We start from the raw sequence: 23,091 nt of genomic DNA, 5'->3' as shown, positions 1-23,091 counted from the left end.
TCCCGCTCCCTGACGGCGGGCGGCCCCCGCTCGCCACCGGCCGCCGAGTTTGTGTAAGTGGGGCCGGGCCGTGAGTCAGAGCGGCGGGGAGGAGCCGCGACCTGCCGGGGGAGGCCGGGCCCAAGGCGGCCCTTACCGGGCGGGCGCCCGCCGAGAGACGATTCGGGGGGTAGAGCCCGACTTGAGAAACGACGTCTGTGCAATTAAGAAAGCTTCCTGCCATCTCTGCCTGCCTACTTGGAAAACCCACAAGCCAGAAGTACCATTTTAAATCTATCCCGATCTTACAAATGAAAATTAGAGGTAGTTCCCTAATGGTACAAGCTGCAAGGTGATCGGTGGCCTGGAGCGCTTCTCTGAAGAGGAGCTGAGAGAGCCGAAGTTGTTCAGCCTGGAGAAGGCTCTGGGGAGACCTTGTTGTGGCCTTCCAGTACTTGGGAGCATCTCTCCCAAGCAGGAACTGAGCCTTTTTAGTTCAGAGAAGAAAAGACTGGGAGAAAATCTCATTAATACATACTAATATGCTAAACGCAGGTGCCAAGGGGATGGTGCCAGACTCTTTTCGGTGGTTCAACAGCCACAGGACATGGAGCAATGGGCATAAACTAAAACACAAGAAGTTTCACCTCAGCATGAGGAAGAACTTTATGTTGAAGGTGTCAGAGCACTGGAACAGAGGTCGAGTCTCTGTCTCTGGAGACCTTCAAAACACATCTGGAGGAGTTCCTGCGTCATCTGCTGGAGGTGAACCTGACTTGGCAGGAGAGTTGGACTAGATGATCTCCGGAGGCCTCTTCCAACCCTATCAATTCTGTGATACTTAAAGCAGGCTCATAAAAAAGAGTGAGAGGGACCTTTTTTCCCATTATGGGTACATAATGATAGGACAAGTGGTAAGGCTTTAAAACTAAAAGAAAAGAGCTTTAGATGAGATGTTAGGAAAAATCCCATATTCAGAGGGTGGTAAGGCACTGCAGCAGGTTTCTCTCAACTCTGGATATTCCTTCCATGGAAGTGTTCAAGGCTAAGTTGGGTGTGGCTTTGATCAACCTGGTCTAGTGGGTGGCATCCCTACCCATTGCAAGAGCTTGGAACTGGATTATCTTTAAGGTCTCTTCTGACCCAAACCTTTCTGTGATTCTTTAACACTGTATAGTTCTTATTTTTAAATACCTCACTGTAACTGTGATAGACTGCTGTGGTGAATAGTTAAGCATAGTTCGATATGCCTCTATGCTTTCTTCTTCTCTTTTTTTTTTTTTTTTTTTCTTAAGGCTTCAGATAAATTTATTAGACTGTAAGTGTTCTTATTATGGTTTCACTAAAGACTTGAAATAGGAATAGATACAGGCCTGTTAGGGTAACAGCTTATTTAAAGAAATGTATAGTATAATCTGGCAAGTGTAATGGTGTTGTCTCTGAGCTCAGGAAGCATTCTTTCCAAAGCTCTATGTAATTAAAAAATAATTTACTGAGATTTCTAACTAACTAGACTCACACAAAATAACTCACACCTAGGTATGTCAGAGTTAAGGTTTCCCAACCCAGGATAAAACTGTCATCCAAAAATCCACTAAGAAATAAAACTGATGTAGCATAACTGAGGTTCCTCCACTCCTCCACTTAGGAAGACTGAAAGAATCATTGGTTCTTGTACTATAACTTGGCACACATTGAAACTAAATCTAAACTTTAAGGAGCAGGGAGTACTGCCATTTCTAGGGACTATAATTCCTCCCTCACATGCTGTTGTTTATTGGTTTTGGAACTGCAAGATGAAATAGTAAGGCCATATAATTCTCTATTGAAAATGCTATGGCAGAGGTACTTGGTGCTCAGCAGAGCTAGTAACACCATCCCCTCAGTCTGAATCCAGAATCTATTGCCTAGATGTCTGAGCATGCATGTCTCTTTTTGGAGAGCTGTTTTCCAACATTAGATCTGGTAATTTCTTTTCATAAATTCAGGAAGCGGCTTCCAAGTGCTGCTATTGAGCCTGGGTGTGGAGATGGATGGCATTTGGCTGCTGTCTAGGACAGCAGAGCAGAACCCAGCTTAGGAATTTGGTAGAATTGTCTAGAGGACTTTAGGAGAAACTGAGAGGATACTGCTCTTTAAATTGTTTGGTCTCAAAAGCATGGGAAGCATCAGCCAGCACAGAGAGGAAAAATGCCCTTTGTGTGAAAGCTCTCCTCAAAGCAGATCATTAAGGAGTGAGCCTCTGAAGCACTGCCTCTTGCAGATGCCGATAGAATCTAGTTTTTCTTCTTTCTGTTGCCGCTCTAAGCATTTTAAAAGCACTCCATAATTATTTTTGCTGTGATAATTAGGTTGAATCCGAGACAGGGATGTAAAAGGATGGCTATCTCCTAATGATTTGATAAGCTGTTCTATCACACAGAGTTAGAAGAGATGGAAGTGTAAAGATGGCTTATCACCAGCTCACACTAATCCTGCTACTCACCCTCTTTGTTCTGGAGGCACTCTTAGGTACTGAGAAATACTTCACCCAAGTGTAAGAGTTAGAGGCATAACACGTGAACACAAACACAACTGACTGACAGCATAATTGCAAGTAGTAAAGCTAACATGAGATTTCGCTGCCAGCACTTGCTGGTCTTGAATGTTGTGTCATTGATACAGTTGTGCAGTTCCTCTAGTGAAGTTACTAATAATTACAACTAACTTTGTAATTTACAGTCGTTAGAGAACACAGCAACATTTATGCTTATATTTTGGTCACAAGTTTTACTCCATAGAAAAATCAGACTTTCTAATGAAATTTTAGAAAGTTTCTGCTTTCTGTCACCCAGGGCATGCCTGCAGCATCACAAAGATATTTTCTGTTGCAGACAAGAAATGACCAAGTGTATCTACAAAGCTAAACCAGACAGCTTTTAGAAGAGCTCTCTTACAGTAGATTTCTATGCCATTTTTTCATGTTACATATTTTAACCATTTGTCCATAAAAAATTGTACTTTATGCAAATAATTGAATTACACTCTCCAATTATTAGTCACAGGAGTACTACATAGAGAAAATCCCTAAGATAGAAATAGTTTCATTTAAAGAAACCCAAGTTACTGTCAACTGTAAATTAAGTGACCTCTGAACTGCCCCATTTACACAGATTTTTCTTAGATTTGATCTAGATACCACCTCAGTAAAACAAAAACCTGTACCACATTTGCTTCTTAGCAAGAGATCTGATTTCCAGGAAAGGTGTGAGAAGATAAACATTTCCCATTTAAGAACGAATAGAAATACAGGCATTTTCCAAATCATGTTATATGCCTTACTACAGCCATTGTTCCTTATCTTCTCTGAGCAACAGGAAAAAAGAAAGTTTGCTTTAAATCTTCAGAAAGGTGCTTCAGAATTTTCTCTACACATACCTTAAAACCTTCATACTAAGAAAGAAAAGAACTCTAAATGCCTATGAAAAGCCTTTGGTTGCTTCTACCTAAATCATATTTCATCTAAATGGTACAAGCCACATTTATCCCTTAATGTTAAAAGATGTCCCCAAGCTGTTTTTGGGATACAGTTTTGCAGATATTTTGATGCAACACAAAATTTTCAATGTAGTATCATCCTAAAATCATGAGTACAGGACAGATAAATGTTGCATTTACATGTATTGAATCCAGACACTTGGCTGGACTGGTAACTAATGCAAATATGTATATAGATTGGAAATTACTACATTACCTTTAAGTGTTTGTACTTTGATGAACAAAAGTTAAAGATTTCATAATCTATCTTAGTTGGTATGCATTTCATTCAAGACAACTCTTTAAATAAAGGAAAATTTGTTTGAAAAGTTATATAACAGGATTTAGTGGAAGGGATTTACCTATGACTATTATAAGTTAGTGATTTATGAGACAAACCAAAATAAGTTCACTGCCCCTTTAATAAAATTATTTTTCCTCTTTAAAACTAGATTTGGTTATCTCTGATCCATTGTAAGGGCCTGACAGTAATTTTGAGAATACGTTAATTCACTGTGCTCCAAAAGTCAGTCCACTAACAGTCTGTAATTTCTCATGCACTGTAAAATGTCACAGGTCAGCACTGCTAGCAAAAGAAGTAATCTTGCCTTCCTCCACCCATTCTGTTCCTCCCTACGTTTCCATCTTCCCTGATCTATGCAGCTGTTTAATAAATGAGGTCAGTTCCACAATCCAGATTAAAATTAACCCCCCCTTCTTTGTGCTTAAATTTAACATGGATCAGTTTTTTGATCTGCTTCACCTGCCACCATATAAATCCTTACTCTGGCACAGAAGAGAGAGCAGCATGAGGGCAAGAATGAACTGGGGCACCATAAATTAGTACAGAGAATATATAAAGCAGAAAGTACGATTTTAAAAAATGGCTTTTAATAGATAGGTGTCTAGTAACAATTGTACTCTATTCTGTTGCTTGTGAGGGTGGTTTTACAGGTTTTTTGAGATTATGTGCCCAAACCACATGATGCAATATTGCTACTCCATTATCTGAGAACTTGCCTATGTCCTCTTTAGGTGCTCATCTTTTCTCCTTGTGCTTTAAAGACACAGAGCTGAACCCTGGACTTGTGCTGTAAATCCTTCAGACTGTGTCTTTGGGGAGGAGGAAAGCAACTGACAACTTAGGAAAAAATCTTTCCTTCTGACAGGAACAAGACAAGACCTCCTTCCTTCTCCACAGGCTGCTAGATTTGCAGGATATAATTCTTTTCTGTTTCTTATAGATTTCTTTCAGATTTGCTAAACCATCTTTTCCAGAAAAGATTTCTGTTTGGACCATAGCAAATCCCTTACCTTAAGAGTACAGCTGGAGGATATTTAACAAAAATATATCCCTAGAGGCTGAGTAGCAGTAGACATATAAAGGTTCAGTCCTCCTTTTCTAATTACAAGTTGTACTCCAAAGTGCAGGGGGAGATTTGTCCAAGAACTACATAACACATTTTTTAGTGAAAATTAGGTTATCAGCATTACTCTGCTGTTCTGCTTATAAAAACTGTGATTATGGCAAACATGGTATTTGAGCAAATAGAGCCAAAGCTACTTCTCTATCTGTGTCACGTCATAATCAATAGTGAAAAACATCCATGTTTTCTAACACTACTCCCTCAAAAGTCATCCCTGAAAACCTGAATTTAATAATTTCATTGTTTCAGACTTTAAAAAAAAAAAGAATGTTGACAGTTCACCAGCAGGGAAAATTTTAGTAGGCCACAACAGCAGTGCTGTACACTGGGTCAAATACAAGGCCTCTTCCTAGCTAATTATGATGCAGTCTGTGGAGATTCCCTAGAGAAGCACTTGCTTATTAATATCTACCTGTTCTCAGTTTCCATAACATCTCCCTTAGTATTCACCATTATATTGCCCTTCCAAAGTCACCCCTCTCTCTGCTTTCATAAAACCTTCTGCTTTGTCCTCCTGATAGACCTTTTGGTAGACTCTAATCACTGAGCTACTGACAATGGGGAATAGGTTAACTGTGATATGGGAAAATCCCAAATCCCACAGTCTGAGTTACACAAAGCCTATCTACGAAATGTGAAATCTGTCATATTTGAATTTTGCAAATTTTTTTAAATTGTCTTTAATTTTTTTTTTACTGAGCTAATATAAATTTTCATCTGCTGGAAACCGAGGGAAGGAAAAATAAATTGTCATACTGTACTAGCCCCCTGCTCTCTGAATACAATGACTGTCCAGCTGCATGCCTGGGAAGATGCGGAGATAAACAGGCAATGGAAGTCCATATAAGCTGTCTCTCTTATATTACTTGAAATACAATGAAATATTATTAAGAAGCATTCTTGTGCGAGTATATGAATAATCATTTTCTCTGTGAATAGGCTAATGCTAGACAGGAGATGAACCATTCAGCTGCAAGGCAAAAAAAATATCTAAAAATCAGAGAGTAGTTGTTACTAATGTTTTGTATCTCTGCAAGGACTTTTTTGTTCCTTGCTTTGGTCTGGAGTAAAGTGATTCTTCTCCATTTTCACATACTTTGCATGGCCAGTAACTGTTACTTTCTACAGAGAAAATAAGCGACAGAAGTAAGACTTGCCAAGGAAGAAAGCTTTGCTTTGAATTTCTTGCAAATGCAAGGATGTACAGAAAATAAAAGTTTATTTCCTGGAAACTGAGTTGGTTTTAATGCTTTGCATTGTAGCTTATTTTCTCTTCAGAGTTTGTGGGTGACAACAATTAAGAGTCTTAAGTATAAAGTACTTAATTGATAGAAGGTTTTGCAAAATCTTTTGAAATTTTTTTTAAACTTTTTTTGCCAGTAATTTGATTTATGCTAAATAAATACTTAGTTCAAGAGAAAAGCTGAGCACCCATCTTTGTGCACAATTAAACACTTCAAACTCTCAGAGTAGACAGCTGGAGAGAGACAAAACCTCCAGGATGACTACCAGCCAAATCACACATGTAAAACCCCTTATTTTAAGGTCCCTCCTTGTTCTGCAAGGTATTCAATAGGAAGTTTACTGAAATTCTCATAAATTTGCTGAATTTATGGTCAATGGCTGTTGGAGATTTGGGGGTCAAATATCTTCATTGGTAGGTGCCTAAATTATTTGAAATAAAATCCTGTTGGTATTTTTTCAAAAGCATCTAGCAGGTGAGAAGCACTCATAACCCTTTGCATTTTAAAATCATTGGATAAAATGCAAAGACCAAGTTCCAAGTCTCTTTCTCACCCTTTGAGAGTTAGTTCCTAGCTGCCAGCTGATACAATCATCTTCCTCTTGCTTGCTCTTCCAGGATTTTGCTCTTTGCAGCATAGTACTCCATCTCCAAAATACTCCCTAATTTCCCACTTTGCATCAATTGATGGGTAAGAAATATTGATGCAAGGAAGGGAAGGTAAATTTTAATTTTTTTGGCCAAGTTAAAATTATGTCCTGATCTTTTATATTGAAGGGAAATGATCTATTAATGTACTATATCTAGAGCAAACAGCAGCCCCTCAGCAGATATGTTCTGAAGGAAGCTCCCTTCTGTTCTGAGAGCAGTTTGTGGATTCTGGGTGCTCTCTAAATAAAAAAATCTTCATTTGCAGCCCTAATTTGTACCCTAAATGTCCAGGGAGTACAGAACTGCAATTACATGCCCTGTATGACACAGCCCTTTAGCTGGCCCAGAGCAGCTCCCTGCTCAGTGGCACTTGTTGGATGGCCTGTGTAGGGGCTACATTCCAGGGACACTTAGGTCGGGCTGAATCTCACTCCAGCACCTGAAAGTTAGGTACTGCCACCATCAGTGGAAATCTGGCCATTAACTGTCTTGCTGAAGGCAAAATAGAGAAACAGAAGTACTCAGAATTCAAGGGAATTTGTCTTTCAGCTGCCTTTTTGGGTATTTCTGGTTTTTTTTGGTTTTTTTTTCCTTTTGCTGTTCTTCCTTATATTTCTCTCCCCAAAAAGAGATTCTGTAGTATTTACTTGCATTAAGGGAAACTTGTATATTGTTGCCATTTACCAATACAAATGTGAATAATACATAGTTACTACCAAAATAATTCGGTTGATATATTAAGATGTTGTTAATTTTGAATTTGGACCCTTATAATTCCAGAAATCTGCCCTAAATGTAGAGCATGAGTTGTATGCCTCTGAGAAATCAGTTTGCACGACCAAGAACTTATATATTTAGAATGTAAGATGCCAGATACTAGTGTCTTGAGATTCTTTATCAAAATAATTATTTAAGTTCAAGTTTGACACCCTTGTTCTTAAAAAAAAAAATTTTAGAGACTCTGTCCTTTAAGATGTAGTCACTGAAAATGGCAGTCCTGATGGAATTCAGCGTTTTTTATTTGTTGGCCCTGGCAGCTGTGTATTAGTAAAATAAATAAATTAAATAAACAGAAACATCTGTTCTAGTCACTAGAGGCTTATTGCTGGAGTTATCTGCATCAGATGGGAGGAGACGCTATAGTAGAGGAGCTTGGCTTTCCAGAGCAGAGATTAGTGAAATCAGTAGGAATAAACATGTAGAATTGTGTGACCTGTGGGAAATATCTCACCTGCCAAATGATGACGCTAACTAGTGTTAAAGTTTGAAGTCCTCTAGTATCTATTCTGCATTATTCATACAAGTAGAAATCCCATTATATTCCAAGTGCTAGCAGAGTCTCAGTCTGTATCGTATTAAGAGGACAATCTGTGGCTTAGCTGAGAACCTAAGCCTGTAAGATTTTTCTTTTTGTACATTATTATTGGATCCAGGATACCTTACTCCATATATATGTAAGAAGAATATAAATGTGTGACTGTGTGTATATATATGTATATATATATGTATATATGACTATACACATAATTTTTTGTGTGTGAGTGCACTGGATAGTTGTCATGCACAGAAAGCAAGAAAAGGCAACCTAATAATGCCTCAGAATTCCAGTTCTATTAATATCTCAATAAACCTGAGAACAGACAAAATAGGTATCCCTCTGCAAGAATTCCTATGCTGGCATTCCTACATGATGAATTGATCAATGCTTTGGTACAATTTTCAAAAAGATGCAAAATAAATTCTTCATCAGCTGGACACATGCAACTTGCTAATTTCATGAAATTAACATGGGAAAGTTGTATATAGCTGTAGGAAAAAAGTGGCAGAATGAACTAGAATGTTCCACAGCTGCTCTGAGCAACCTGTTCCAGTGCCTCACCACCCTCACAGTAAGGAATTTCTTCCTAATTTCTAATTTAATCTAATCTCGATCTACCTTCTCTCAGTTTAAAGCCTTTTCCTCTTGTCCTATAAATACCCATATAAAAAGTTCCTCTCCAGCTTTCTGGCAGGCCTTCCTTAGGTACTGCCAGGCTGCTACAAAGTCTCCATAGAGCCTTCTCTTCTCCACCTCAATGAACCCAACCTCTCTCTCAGCCTTTCTTCCTAGGAGTAGTGCTCCAGCCATCTGATCATTCAATGGCACTCCAGTGGACTCACTCCAACAGGTCCACCCACAGCCTTCTTGTGTTCCTCGCCTTATTCCTCACCTTCTCCTGGTTCAATTGTAACAACCAGGGACTCATAGAAACAGAATCATTCATGTTGGAAGAGATCTCTGAAGCCACCTTGGTCCAGACCTTGCTCAGAGCAGGACCAATTAAACCTGGTTGCTCAGGGCTTTTTCCAGCCCAGATTCAAATGCTTTAAAAGTTTCTAAGAATGGAGATTTCAAATTGGACTGCCCTCATGATATCAAAGTTGTTTCTGATACCTCGTGGAAATTTCTGTTTTCTAACTTACTCCCATTGCCTCTTGTCCTATCGCTCTGCCCCTTCAGTAAAAGATAAGGGCATGCTTCCAGCTCACTTTCAACTCAATTTCAAACAAACCCCACCAATATCTCCAAATCCTTTTGTGTGGAGCTGCTCTTTACCCATCTGGCTTCTAGCCTGCCCTATTGTGTGAAGTTATTCCAACCCTGACACAGGACTTTGCATTTGCCCTAGTTAAACTTTATGAGGTGACCATCAGCCCATTCATCCAGGATAGGGAGGTCCTTCTGAACAGCAGCCCTGCTCTCTAGCCATGCCCTCCAGTTTGGTGTCACTTAGAAACATGATATACATACAATCCATCCCATCATCTGGGTCTTTATTAAAGATATTATACAGTATTAACCCTGCTAGTAGATGATAGCTAGCTCTATTTTGTACCATTAATCCTAGATAGTTTCCTGAGGCCTTTTGATGTTTATTCCCTTAATTTCAGACAGTAGAGTCTGTGGCACCATTATTACCATAACATAAGCACTGGAGTGCTGCCAATGAAGAGATCTGGTTGCAGGTTTAAGGCAAGTGAGTAAGCAGCAGGTAGTGGTAGTGTGAGGGATAGTAACTGAAGCCTAGGAGGTCTCAGGATCAAAGGGGAGTAAATAAAATGGAGGACAAGTCTCACAGATTAAAATTTATATGGAAGAAAAGTATTTCTGGCACTTCCTTGGCTTAGAAAGTTTCTGAACACCTTGCTGCTGAAGAGAGAGGTTACTCAAGCTATTTGCATACTTTTCCTGGAAGTATGGACTATTTGCTATTGCAGAAGATGGGATATCAGGCTGGACAAACCCATCTGTGGCTCACTTCGTGAGCCATTATTGTTTACTTGACTTTCCTCTCTTTTCACATTAAAAACATGAAAGTATCAACAGACTAAGAGGTAGTGATGTAGAAGTTGGAGAAAAGAAAATGTTGCCTTTGTTTTGATAAGCAGGAGAATATTGAGAAGGTTGGAGGTTCCCACTATCTTTTTAATTCTTTAGAAACATCATTTTTTTGCAAATAACTGTTACAGTTCTGGGAAGTATTGTGTTTACCAGTTCTCTGAACTTTAATCATTGTATGTTCAGCCAAGTAAGTCAGATGGATTTGTGTGGGTAAAAGGGATATGTGGTAATTTGAAGGAACATGAGTTTGCCAGCAAAGGCTTCCTCAACTTTGTGTGAGGGTACTCTTTAGTTTCCAATTTATGTCTCAGTCTGCTAGATAATCTTCAGTCTTGCTGAAGTCAAAGTTGTTAACTTTAAAGTATAGTGCAGCCAATATTTGATTACTAATTGGTTGGCATTTATCTCTCCACTTTTCTCAATTTTGTATTACTTCTGGTTTCCAGTAGTAGTAAAATGTGTGGACATCACAGATACAAATATCAGGAATTGCAGCATGAAATATTTACTTTGTAATAACTCAATTTGATAATTGCAGCTATTTGAAGTAAAATTATAAATGGTTCATATAAAATAATTTTGGTTTTAAGGATAATGAGCTGTATAATTTAGTAGCACTGGGAACTAACTTCTTTAAAAGTTGCTGTGGCTAATGCTTTTCTCACACTAATTTCATGCTGTTGAAGCTCCACCAGCACTAATAGAGTTAATCCTTATTTTCATTTACATAAATGCAAAGAAAGCTCAGCCTCAGTGATTTTTTACAAACTGTTTCAAGGGTGCTTGAAATTGGTAAACCCACTTAATTCCACATAAAAATAAAGCTTAATGCAGAGAGATCTAATTGTGCTTATGTCACACACAAAACTCTCTGGCGAACAGCAGAACAATGAAATTCTATTCTTTGACATTTTAGATTTGCAATGCTTGGTGAACATTCAGAGGCATTTTGAGCTGTATTTTTATCAATGAAAAGTCTGGAACTGCTTAACTAAAAATTAGCTTGCTTTAATGTTAGCTTGTCCCCTAGTTTCCACAGATGATGGAAGTGCTTAACTGCCTGTATCAAAGGGAAGAAACAGCATTTGATTTTTAAGACATAAATCGAATACTTCATTTCTTACTCTTTGATCAGCTTTGCTTATACGGGCACGTAATCTGACCCCCTTTGCCATCCAATTTTCAACCTCTTTCCCCTCCCTCCCCTTAGTATTTAGCTTTTATCAAGGCCAGATTTCCCCCTCCCCTTCCCCACTACTCTCCTCTCCAGGGAGTAGTCATGCCTCCTGCATTTTTCTCGCTAGTGTTTAGAAGCCCCTCTGAAATGTTAAACCCTTAGGAAACACCCACGTCTTTTAACATGAAGTGCTGCTTTTTTTTTTTTTTTTTTTTTTTTTTTTTTTTTTTGTTACTAGGCTGCCACTCTATGGCCGTGCACGTGAACTACAGGTTTAGTTCCACTGGAGTAAGTTGGAGTTTATGGGAATGAGTGAGAGAACATCTGGGCTTCATGTCCTATAACACGAGTATGAATACTTCAAAAGAGGACAAAGTACTCAAAAGAGGAACAAATACTTCAAAAGAGGAAAAAGCTACCATATCATGTGTAGGCATTTACCAGACTGATATCTTAAATATGTTACAGAGAATTTTTTTATCATTAATAATGTGTGTCCTGTAGTGCCCTAACATAGACTATGCTTGTCCTGGCTGTCTAAAATAATACTAATTTGTGTTAGATTTTCAAAGGAGAGCAAAAGGACAATGCTTTCAAAATACTCTGGCCAGGAAAACAACTAAATGCTTAGACTGACCCATGCCTGGTATCCTTCATAAGTATGAAGTTTTGATGATTTTGAATCTGTGCAATAACTAAGTCATAGAAGTGAATCAAGTATTTTAAGAGTAGACATTTATATGTAGCCATACACAGTGGTTTATAAACAGGTTAAAGGGACATTAAACTTTTCTTAACAATGGTTTCACTTACACTGCTGCCTAGTAAGTTATTACATAAGTCACTGTTTTCATAGCTGCATCTGAAAATGGAGAGGATTGCAATTTAGCAGATGTGCCTGTGAGTAGAGTACTGTAAAGAAAGTTGTAGATTTGTCTGCCTGTAAGCACTTTTACTTGAGTCCTCCCAGTGTCAATACCTTTCATAGCCAAAAGTCATGTTCAAAAGCGTGGGAGTGACACTCCATATGTGTGTACTATTATTCCTCACCCTTGGACAATTTTGCATGTTTCCGTTCAGAAAGTGGAACAAAAGCAAACTTGAGATGTGTTCCTGTCTTCATTTTTAGCACACCCAAGTTAAGAGGAAAACTCCAAAGTTGATGGAGATCTAATTTCTTGGAGATGTTAACTTCTAAAGAACATAGTCCCTGGTTATGACTTGTCATGATGATCAGTTACTCCCTAAAATATTGCAAAGCTTCAAAATTATACTATTTTCTATTATACTATTTTCTGTATAAATAATGTTTGAAAGTGATCTGGAAACCTGAGTCCAAAGCAAATTCATTCATTTGAGTGAATAAAAGAGGTCTTATTGACCAGAGAAGCCCAGTGGATAGAAAAGAAGCTTGGAAGTTTTAATAGGGGTTTTGCTTTGAATGCACTCCTGCATGCACTCCTAGATGTGCTGGAGGGCAGAGAGGAAGAAGGATTATTAAAAATTAAACAGCTTGCTCTTACTAAAATAAAAATCCATTGTATAGTTTTCATTGATTCAGTTTCATTAAACTGAAACAGGTGCTGACCTTTGGACATGTTAGTAACATTGTTCCAGACACTCTCTTCAGCATTTTAATATATTTTGTTAATGTAGGTTAATATTATAAGAAGGGACAAATCTTCTTAGAATGGTATTTTCCAGGATCTTCAGCCATAAGGCAACTTTGGTTTCTAACAGAGCCAGCTGTTAAAAGTGCTAATTAGTTCTGCCAAGAAGGTAATAGTGCCTATGTCCTAATAATCCAAACTCTTATATATTTAGGAGGCTCTCAATGCTACAGTTACATCCCCCCATTTAGGAATATTACTAGAAAATTTTACTATGAACAGGAGGTTAAGAAAGAAGGGCAGATCATAAAAAAATATGAATTAGGTTCTCAGAAAGAAGTTGGACAAGAAATATCTTGGGTATAGGAAATAAACCAGTATAAAAGATATAAGATTACCTCATTTTCTAAAGTATTTCTACAGCAGTCAGTGCATGCAAGAGGAACATAAGTGGTGTGACTTAAAACCATACTGAAGTTCCAAGTGACAATATTGAAAGATAATTAAAGCATTTTCAAAGAACAGGGATGCTGACCAAATAGCCAGAGGCTGGAATGCAGAAGAGAGTGAGTTTGCCTGAAGCATGATGCAGGGCAGTGCAAGATCTCTCTCTGTAGTTTATTTGTTGCACCAAGGTCCCCAGCTACCATCGGTGCCACGTAAAAATCTACAAAGTGCTGCAGTGCTGCAGTCTTTGACACCTAACACATGCAGCTGAAAGGCTCAAATCTACCAGCCAGGCTAGAGTGAGAATTAGAGCAGTATGCAGTGAAAAAATATCAACACACTTTCTGTTGGGTGGCAGTGTGTCAGGCAGATGCACATTAAAATACATATGCAGACAAAGCACTAGCAAAAGCCAGGTTAGCTGTCATTTGCAATAATTAATTTAACTGTTGGTTCATGAAGGTAAATTGAACTGAAAATCAAACCTGGTACTGTAACAGTTAACACTGGTTTTGAGCTGCTGTAATAAACTGAACTATTTCCTGCACATGGAGATCCTAAATGTCCATTTTGTACAAAGTGTTGTATTTTTTCCCCTGAAACTTTTGGAAAACTTTGTCACCATCTATCATAATTTTTCTCCAGCATTGTTCCTAAAAGATTGGAAATGCCATTGCACTGTATTCCAGATATGGCTGCAGTAGGGCTGCAACAGGACTCTATGGGAGATTATTTATTCTGCTGAATTCCAAATATGAGCTATGGCTATTCTCAGAGTGCCACTGTTTCTTTGGTTTTACAATGGCATCACATAACAAACTTGTATTTGATTGCATACTTTTCACCTGTCTGGTTTGGCTCTGCTTCTGAGAGCACAGGTGGCCCAAACTGATATGTTTTTTAGAACAAAATAATATGCCCTCAATATTTTGGAAATGTAAAAATGTCTTAGAAAGAGACCTTTTCTTTCCCTGTGCATCTAAATTAATCAAAATGAGAAAAGGCCTATATAATCAAATTAATGTTATTGTCAAGACATGAAAATATAAATACCAGCTTTTACCTTACATTTCTTTTCTCTTGTTCTGTTTACTAGAAATTAGACAGTTAAACAGATTCAGTGTATTTATGTTATCACAGTGTCCAGGTGATTTAGTTATATCCAAAATCCTGTTGAGGCAACACAGAAAGTGCCTAGGAGGACCCAAAAGGAGATTTCCCAGTCTTCCTGACCTTTGCCAGTAAAGATGTTGGGTAGCATCATTGAACCAGAGAGGGGTAGAGCCTTAGAGAGGCTGAGTTAATTACCCACTTCTCCCATTCCTCATGAAATGCTGTTTCACTTTTCTGTATTTCAGTTTCCTCATCCATTATATTTCCTTCCTCTTGTCTTTTTTGTCACTTGTTTGCTTGCTTGTTTGCTTTCTGGTGCTGTTGCTTGGGTTTTTGTTGGTCTTTTTTTATATATTTGTTTGGATAATAAGCTATTCAGTGTAGGAACAGTGCATCTAAACTGTCCAATAGGAATTGGAAGCTCTTTGTGTCAGTATAATCACACCAATAAATTCTTCAGCTCAGCTGCTCTATCTCGCTTTATTTCACTAGACATAGCTCTTCACAGCACTTCCTCCTTACTAATACTCTGTTTTAGTGGGAATGAGCAGATTAAAACGAGTGTGCTGGACACCTGCTACCAACCTTGCAAAACATTGGAAGTCATGGTCCAATCCAATCAAGAGCACAGCCCTAAGAGATCCTGAAGGTAGTATCCCCTTGATCTGCCCAGTGCTCTGCTCTCTCTCACCTCAGATCAAGTTTTAAATTGAAATAATTTTCTGTCCTGATTCTCCTGCTTTGTTTAATTATGTGTACTGTTTGTACTATTTCTTTTCATGTTCTGTTCTAAGGCTACCAATTCTTTTCCTGTTGGCTTGACTGCAAAATTCTTACCCTGAACATGCATGGAATCTAGCACAACCTTCAGGCAGTGGTGAATCTCCAGTACTGTAATTTATTAAAGATATTTTAGAGACACTGTACAAACAGTAGTAAATTTCTTGAAGTGTAAAGAGAAAAATGGCTCAATACAATGCAACACTTTAGGAACACATTTTGATATAGCTCTCAATCACACAAAAACATGAAGTTATACTGACTGTCATAAAAGAATTGGATGTGATAAATTCTGTGAGCAGTATATTAAATATAAGGCTCAAAAAGCTAGCCACTTTCACAGTGACAGCTTCAAGAAGTTAGCTTGATTTTTCTTCAGTCTTATATTTAACAAATTGCCACAAAATTATGTGGGTGTTCTTTTCTTCTTGAAAATACAGCTTTTTGAAACATCATCCTTTATTATTCTCATTTCCCATCCCAGTGGATAAATATTAATATCTCAGAATTTCCCACAGCTGGCAGAAATTGGCAGCCCTGTTGTTTGCTAGAAGAGAGGCAAAGGACTGAAATGGAATGGCCTTATTGCCCCACATCTGTGATCACATAAAATCAATCTGCAGGTTTGGAAAATATGTAGTTTTCCATTGAGTTACTTCAACATTGTATGTGTTTTGTGGATCATGTGAGGATTTACATGCCTGACCCAAAACCAGCTGATTGTAACTCTTTGGAGTATGTGTCCTCTTCTGCTGACAGAGATTAAAAGAGATGTAAAGAATACCTGTGCCAGGCTTCTCTGCCTGTTTACAATACAGGAAAAGCATTCCTATTTGTACTGTTTTTTTAAGAGTGAAAACCCAATTCTGATGTAGAAAGGAGCCTTACAAATTAAGCAAACAATGCAGCAGGGCTACAGGAGAAATTTTACATTGCATGTGTAGAAGAAGAACTGAATCCACAGCCTTAGGGGAGGATAAGCAATACTGCCTTTATACCATCTTTGTACTCAGATTCTGGTTTGCTCAGCAGTCTGAACGGATTTCTGACTGGTGCTGAGATTCTGGCTCTGACAGCTCTTGTTTGCCATGTTTTGCAAGAGGCCTTTGGACAAAAAGCCTTTATATTCCTTATACCACCACCAAAAAGGACTTCTCCTGTTGCAGAACACTCCAGCTATCTTAATGAGCATAAAGTGAGTAGAGAACAGTTGAAGACACTTAAAGTGCAGAAGAACTACTTCACAATTATTGCGATGCCCTAAGATATTTTAGTGAGGCTCACTCACCTGGAAGCACTGTGCTGATAGATCTCTGTTGTCACTGTGCCTGTCCATCACTGTTTTGCTCCCAAGAGTAATATGAGAAATGGAGAAAACATGACACCAGAGGCTGTGGTGAGACCTACACAGAGCTTCTTGTGATCAGGGTCTGGGTTATTGTAGATCAAGTGGGTTCATCATAAATGTGTAAGAATATTCATTATACAAACAGCAAATACACAAACACAACTTTTTATTGTAGCCAACAAAAAAGGCAATGTAATCAGGAGAAAAGTAAGGAATTATTCAACTTCATAGCTGATGGCTCAGAGAACTGTGATATCAAATGTAAGGCCAGAATTTCTGTGAAGTAACATCTCAGCGTGTCTTTTCATTATTTTAATTTTCCTGGTTTAACATGTGAATGATCAGGAGATGCTTGGGGCACTTAGAAGCCGGAAATAAACTAAAATGTAGAGCAGTTTGTTCTGATCCTCACTTTCCTACTGCCACCCCTTGCTTTCTGTCTCTCTCCCTTCCAATTCACTGTTCCTTAAAACTGCTTTTCCTCATTGTGATCATGTCATAGTCCTTCAATGATTATACAAGACAGTTCCTTTAGATGGTTTCTAATTCTATCATTTCTCCTGAATCCTCATTTCTGATTCCACCATTTCTCCTGATTTCTCACTAGCCTTTAATGAAAGTGATATTTCTGCTAGCCTCAGGGTTTCCTGCTTGAAATAAACTCTCAAGTAGCATGTGGTTATTAGCCAGGCTGAGTGAAGACAGAGGAGCTATGACAACTGGGAGGTCTTTTAATGAATATTTTCAATATAAAAGGATTCATTTTATAGGACTCTGGAAACAAGACATTGGCAAATCAAAAATTAAATCAAATAGACATAATTATTAACAGTTTTTACTTAGTTCAATAGAATCTCTTTGGTTTTCTTTCTTAAGAGTGCTGTGAACTTCTGGTTTTCCTGTTTCTTCTTGGCTCACTGTATTCTGATATCACTTTGCACAGAAGAAAATTGCCTTTTGCAGAGTTCAGTTACATGTGCTGTTCAAGTGATCCTGACAAAGATGAATGGTAATAAAAATTGTTCATCCTTTGAATGTGATTTGGATTACACTGCAGAAATTGTGTATCAGTATTGGATAGAGCTGTGAGGGGGCTATACACAAGAAATATAGGGTTATATCTGGACATGATTTGTCATTCCCTTCTTGACACTGCTCATTCTACATGTGTGTTCTTTATTTATAGGCAAGAAACATGCTGACATTTCAATATTCCTTCAACTCAACAGTTCAGAGTACAATCACAACAAGAAAAGCAACATGTGTACCCACGAATAGCCAGAGATTCATTTCACTGGATTTTCCAACTATTGAAAGGTAAGCCACAATGCTAATTTTGCAGACTTTTGATAAGGAGAGGTGAAATTTTAGTATTAAAAAAAGAAAATACATTTGAATAGCATTCATAAGATAATGAAAAGATTGGGAAGACAGCATACAAAATTCCCTTTACATTTTAGTAGTAACTACAGGAGAAAACAGATGCTGTCCTGTCATGCAACATAATGTTTTATTTCATTTAGTTCTGGGCTTTAATTGCATTACTAGGGACAAAAGTCAATCTTAGCTTATTTCTGTAAATTATGTCTTCATTACTGACAGAAACAGTAATGATTATGTGTACACAAACAGATGCAAAAGACACAAATAAAAGTTATGCTATTGTAATTAGAAGGATGATAAAAGTGTATTAATTGAATTAGGCTTCAGTTAATTTAATTAACATGCCAGGGTATTGTGATCATGAGCACATTAGAGACATCTTAACAGTGATGATTTTCCATCTCTCATGCCCTCTTCAAATATATATTTTATCATGCATTAGGGAAATATGAAAATTCATAGTTGTTCCCTCAAGTCTTGACCAAGTAATGATGCAGAATGAACACAATACTTCTGCTGGTAGAAGACTAAGAATGTTGAAGAATTTCAGAATACCTAAGATGAATATTACATATTGCAAAAGCAAGATATTTTCATATTTCAAGATAACAAGAACTTTTGCACTCTTGAAAAAATTCACTTCCCAGGGAGAACAGGAAGTGTAATCAGGCCAGTAAATTTTCAGAAGCCTTGAACAAATTCCAGAAAAGACTCAGAATAGAAACATTCAGGCATATAACTTTTCCTGGTTTTAACATACCACTTGTAATGTTGGTGTTTGTGAACCTGTATAGAACTAAGCAGTCAGTTTTTTTCCCCAACAAGATATTTTTCATCAAGAAACAAAAATAAAGATCCTACTAGATTCAGAAATCTCTGGTTCAGCCAACATTATGTCAATATTATTTGGCTTCAGTTGCTAACAACTTGCAAGCTGGAGAATTAATACCTAGACTTCAGTTGCCACCATTCGCTAATGAGGCTGGAACGTGACCTGTACACCTAACCAGCTGTGAATAAAACAGAAAAAGCACAAGGCTCACTTACAACTGTCAAACTAAGGCATTTTCTTTAGTGCTAATCCAAAGATGGATGAGCCCTAGTGCTGCAGCAGTATATCAACACTCAGCCAGTATAAACACCAGAGTAAAACAAGACACTGTTTACTCCAGAAGTTCTCAATATATTTTTTTTCCTCTTTGTGTTAAACATTTCCTATGTTTTTCCCTGGGACTGGATGCTAAACCCATATTAATCCCTTTGGAAGACTGTATTTACTGTAATTGCGCGAGATGGACCAAGGTCTTATTTGAGTATTTTATATTATCCTCTTGCAAATTTTTGCATTCCTTTCTCAGTTTTAAATCATTAAGGCTTTGCCAATAGTAACTGTGTATGCCAGAGCTATCAACAGTAGAAAATTCCATATGTTGCTGCACAGATAAAATACAGACCAGAGAGTAACTCAAACCTACCTTCTTATTATGCACCTCTCCAACCTGAGCAAAAGAGAGGGTGGCCTATGTAGATTTCATAGTTGAATTCTAGATCAAAAACCTGTGTTTTAATTATATGTTCAGTTCAATCAGAACATCTCACTTGTTTTCTTTCATCTTGAAGGAAGTCTGAAATTGTTTGCCCAAGTACCAATTTGGTGCATGACCACATCATTGACTTTCAGAATACAAAAGCTTTGATAGAATCCTGAAGGTTTTGTGGAATAAAGTTGTGTCTGAGAAAGCTGCTTCAGGACTGATAGGTTGCTCCTGGCTCCAGCACAGTGCTGAACACATGGATTTTGTTAAACCATCCCAGAAACTCCTTCTGACACTCTCTTCCTTATTTTCCAGACCATTGAACTCTTACTGATCGGGAATTGAACACTGTAGAGATCCTTTAAACAACTTCTGGTGTTTAGACAGCATTGGGAGGAGGGGAGTTCACAGTAGACATAAAAGATTTTTTTTCTGTGAAGCAGTTCCTGAACTGATAAAGTTATCCTGAAATAAGCATTTAGGGAATTTTGTCAATAAGGACAATTAAGTGAGTCAATGGGAACAACCAAAAAGAATGCAGAAAGCACAGGTGAGTGTGTCTGGAATTCTTTTTTGCCCTACTAATTTCTGGATACTGCTTCCTGTCCTTAGAAACAAGAAAATCCCATGTAAATTGGAGTGAGGCCTTTTCTGGAGAGAGGAATAGCCAATACCTCCTTCCATGGTGTAAAACCCCAAGAAATTCTACCCAGGCTTTTCTCTGCTTTTCATGCTTTCCATACACCTAAAGCTCAGCAGCCCCTTGAAGATTGTGGCTTTTCCTTTGAGCTAATGAAATTACAACAAGCAGCTGTAAGATTTGGACTATATAAGCTATTTTTCTGTGAGGAAAGAGAGCATTTTCTTTATGACTAAAAGAATAAACATTGTGAAGAATAAACAGTATGAGTAGCTTTAGCTGACGAAGACAGAAATTTGGGATAGGCTAGAGGAGTTATGTTATATGCACATTGAGGAAGAGTAGGAAAGGCATAAAGTGCCACAGAAAAGAAGATGTGAGGGAAGTCTAAAAAGGTTTGAAAATTATGCCTTAGGGAAAATCCAAGTTGCTACAATTTTCAGTTGAGAACTGTTGTATACAGAACTCACCCAGAAACCAGCTACTGTGAAGCTCTGATTCAAGGTGTGAGTTTGCTGTGAGAAATTTTCCATCCTTGTCAGGATTTTGCCAACTGCGTCTTGCAAAAATGTTGCTTCATCAGTCCAGACCTACTGGGAACTCCAGACATTTGGCAGATATTAGGATTTTACTTCACTGAATCACAGAAAGGTTAGAAGAGAGCTCTGGACATCATCTAGTCCAACATACCCCTGCCAAGGCAGGGTCACCTGGAACAGGTGACACAGGAACATTTCCAGGTGGGTTTGGAATGTCTCCAGATAGGGAAACTCCATGGCCTCCCTGTTCCAGTGCTCTGCCACCCTCAAGGTAAAGACATTCTTCCTCATGTGGAGGTGGTTTGGTTTATGGCCATTGTTCCTTGTTCTGTCACTGGGTACCACTGAAAAAGAGTCTGGCACCATCCACTTCCATGACTAAACCAGGAAATTTGGTTAATGTTCTACCATCACATTATAAACTTTAGCTTTGTATTTTTTTAATCATATGAACCCTTTTCTTTTGAATGATGCAATCCTACGATCACACTCGGTGAACCCAGAAAAAATGCTGAACCACGTGAATTGTGTATATGTAAAGGCAAAGTAATTGGGAGATAGATAGAAAAAAAAACAGGATAAGGCCTCCTTTCTTGCTGTAGTGCTAAGAAAACTCAACATTGAAGAATTTAGCAAGAGGTCATTGATACGAAAAACATCAGATTGCTTTGTAGTAGCAATGTATGAATAACATGAAACTGCTTCTGAGAGTCAGAAAAAGGAATAGTTCTGAAGCTCAATTTTTCATCTGTCTAAATAGCATGGATATGCCTTTGGGCATCTTCAGCTCAGAAACTACAGTTTTTTAAATAAGTATTTTTAACTGCAGTGAAGGACCCCTAAAAGCCTACCTAAATATATTCTTGCAAGCATGAGTGTGAAATACATAAATCCTTTCGTTGATGTCAAGTCTTAAGCCTCTTTAAAGCTACTATGGAGGCCCTGATGATGAGGATGCTTGTCATCATCTATTCCTCTACTGACATCTGGTGATTAGAGTAAGGGTTGTGGTGTAAAATTGAAAAAGACAGGAGTGACACTATCTCGTAGGATTATTTTTCTTTTCCTTTTAATTGCTACTGAGCCATGCAGGTCCTTCCTTCTTACCAAAGAAATTGAAAAATAAACACTGTTATATCTTACATGATGTTTAGCTGTCTGGCTTAAAATAAGCAGGTGTCATCCACAGTTTGTCAGGGGTCCTACCCAAGTACTCAATCAAAACCATCAAACTGTTTTTTCACTCAACTTTTAATAAAACAAAATTGTTCTAAGAAGTTGTGTGTTGTTGAATGGATCACACATAATTAAAACACATTAAAATACATTAAAACACATTAAAACATAATATCTGGAACAGATCAAAGTAATTTATTTTTAAAGCTGGAAACACATGATATTCTATTTGTCATAGTGTATTTTGAATAGTTTTAAAACTTCTACATTAGAAAAGTTTTTCCATTAGTAAACACACATTAATGCATCTAGACTGTTACAACCTCATTAATATTAAACTTCTGAGCACTGAATTAGTAATTATCATACAAATATTTAATTGCAAATTTATTCTGTTGCTGTATATTAATGTTGCTTTGTGAACACTTCCATTAAGTTTGAATTCTCTCAGTGTTCAGCACAAGAAAAACATGACAGAAAGTGCCCACAGGTGCTACTGTGGAGGGGAAAAAAACCCCAACCCAACCAGCTAAACACCCACACCTCCAAAAAAAGAATAATAAACAAAACCAGAAGACTGTAAATTTTAGTATTGAACTGCAAAGATTCTCTACCTGTATGTCATATATCTTTTCAGTGAAAGGCAGTTTAGATGCACTTAATGACAGAAGAACAGAAGAAAACAAAATCAGAGCTACTTGAAACTTTTAACCCATTTCAGGACTGTGAGAAACTCCTAAATTTACCTCAATTGACAAATTACTGCAAGAAACTCGTAAATTTACTGCAAACAACAAATTTATGACCCCATTTCACCTTTTGAAATTTTTTTTAGGACTCTGTTTGCTCTCTTCTGTAAGTCTTTCCCTCGTCAGCTCTTTGCACTGAAGTGCCAGCTGCAGCAGGAAAGCTGCTGCACTCGCTCCTGGGGCTGGCATTGTATATCCTTAGGTATTAGACTCACGTGTGTCCAATGTGGTAATTCTTCTTACATCATGCCGCTGTCAGCTCGCTTAGCACTACATCAACTTTGTCCTCTGATAACTCTGTGGTTATGGAGCAAACAGGAGCATATTTCAGCACTCAAACTGTGAATCAATTTGGCTTTGACAACCTCTCATTCTAAGAAGTATTGACCTCTGAAC

At 37.9% G+C, this 23,091-nt stretch overlaps 1 long non-coding RNA gene across 1 annotated transcript; it reads left to right on the top strand.

Moving 5' to 3' along the window:
• The first annotated feature begins 636 nt into the window (after positions 1 to 636).
• LOC127059585 (uncharacterized) lies at positions 637 to 21,955 on the top strand. Its single transcript, XR_007777526.1, has 3 exons — positions 637 to 744; positions 17,860 to 17,990; positions 19,907 to 21,955. It is a non-coding gene; the product is annotated as an uncharacterized LOC127059585 (long non-coding RNA).
• Positions 21,956 to 23,091: the final 1,136 nt, after the last annotated feature.

The sequence above is a fragment of the Serinus canaria genome, chromosome 4, assembly GCF_022539315.1.
Source record: "Serinus canaria isolate serCan28SL12 chromosome 4, serCan2020, whole genome shotgun sequence".
Taxonomy (NCBI): domain Eukaryota; kingdom Metazoa; phylum Chordata; class Aves; order Passeriformes; family Fringillidae; genus Serinus; species Serinus canaria.
Note: the sequence above shows the minus strand (reverse complement) of the source record. Positions and strands in the feature narration are given on the sequence as shown.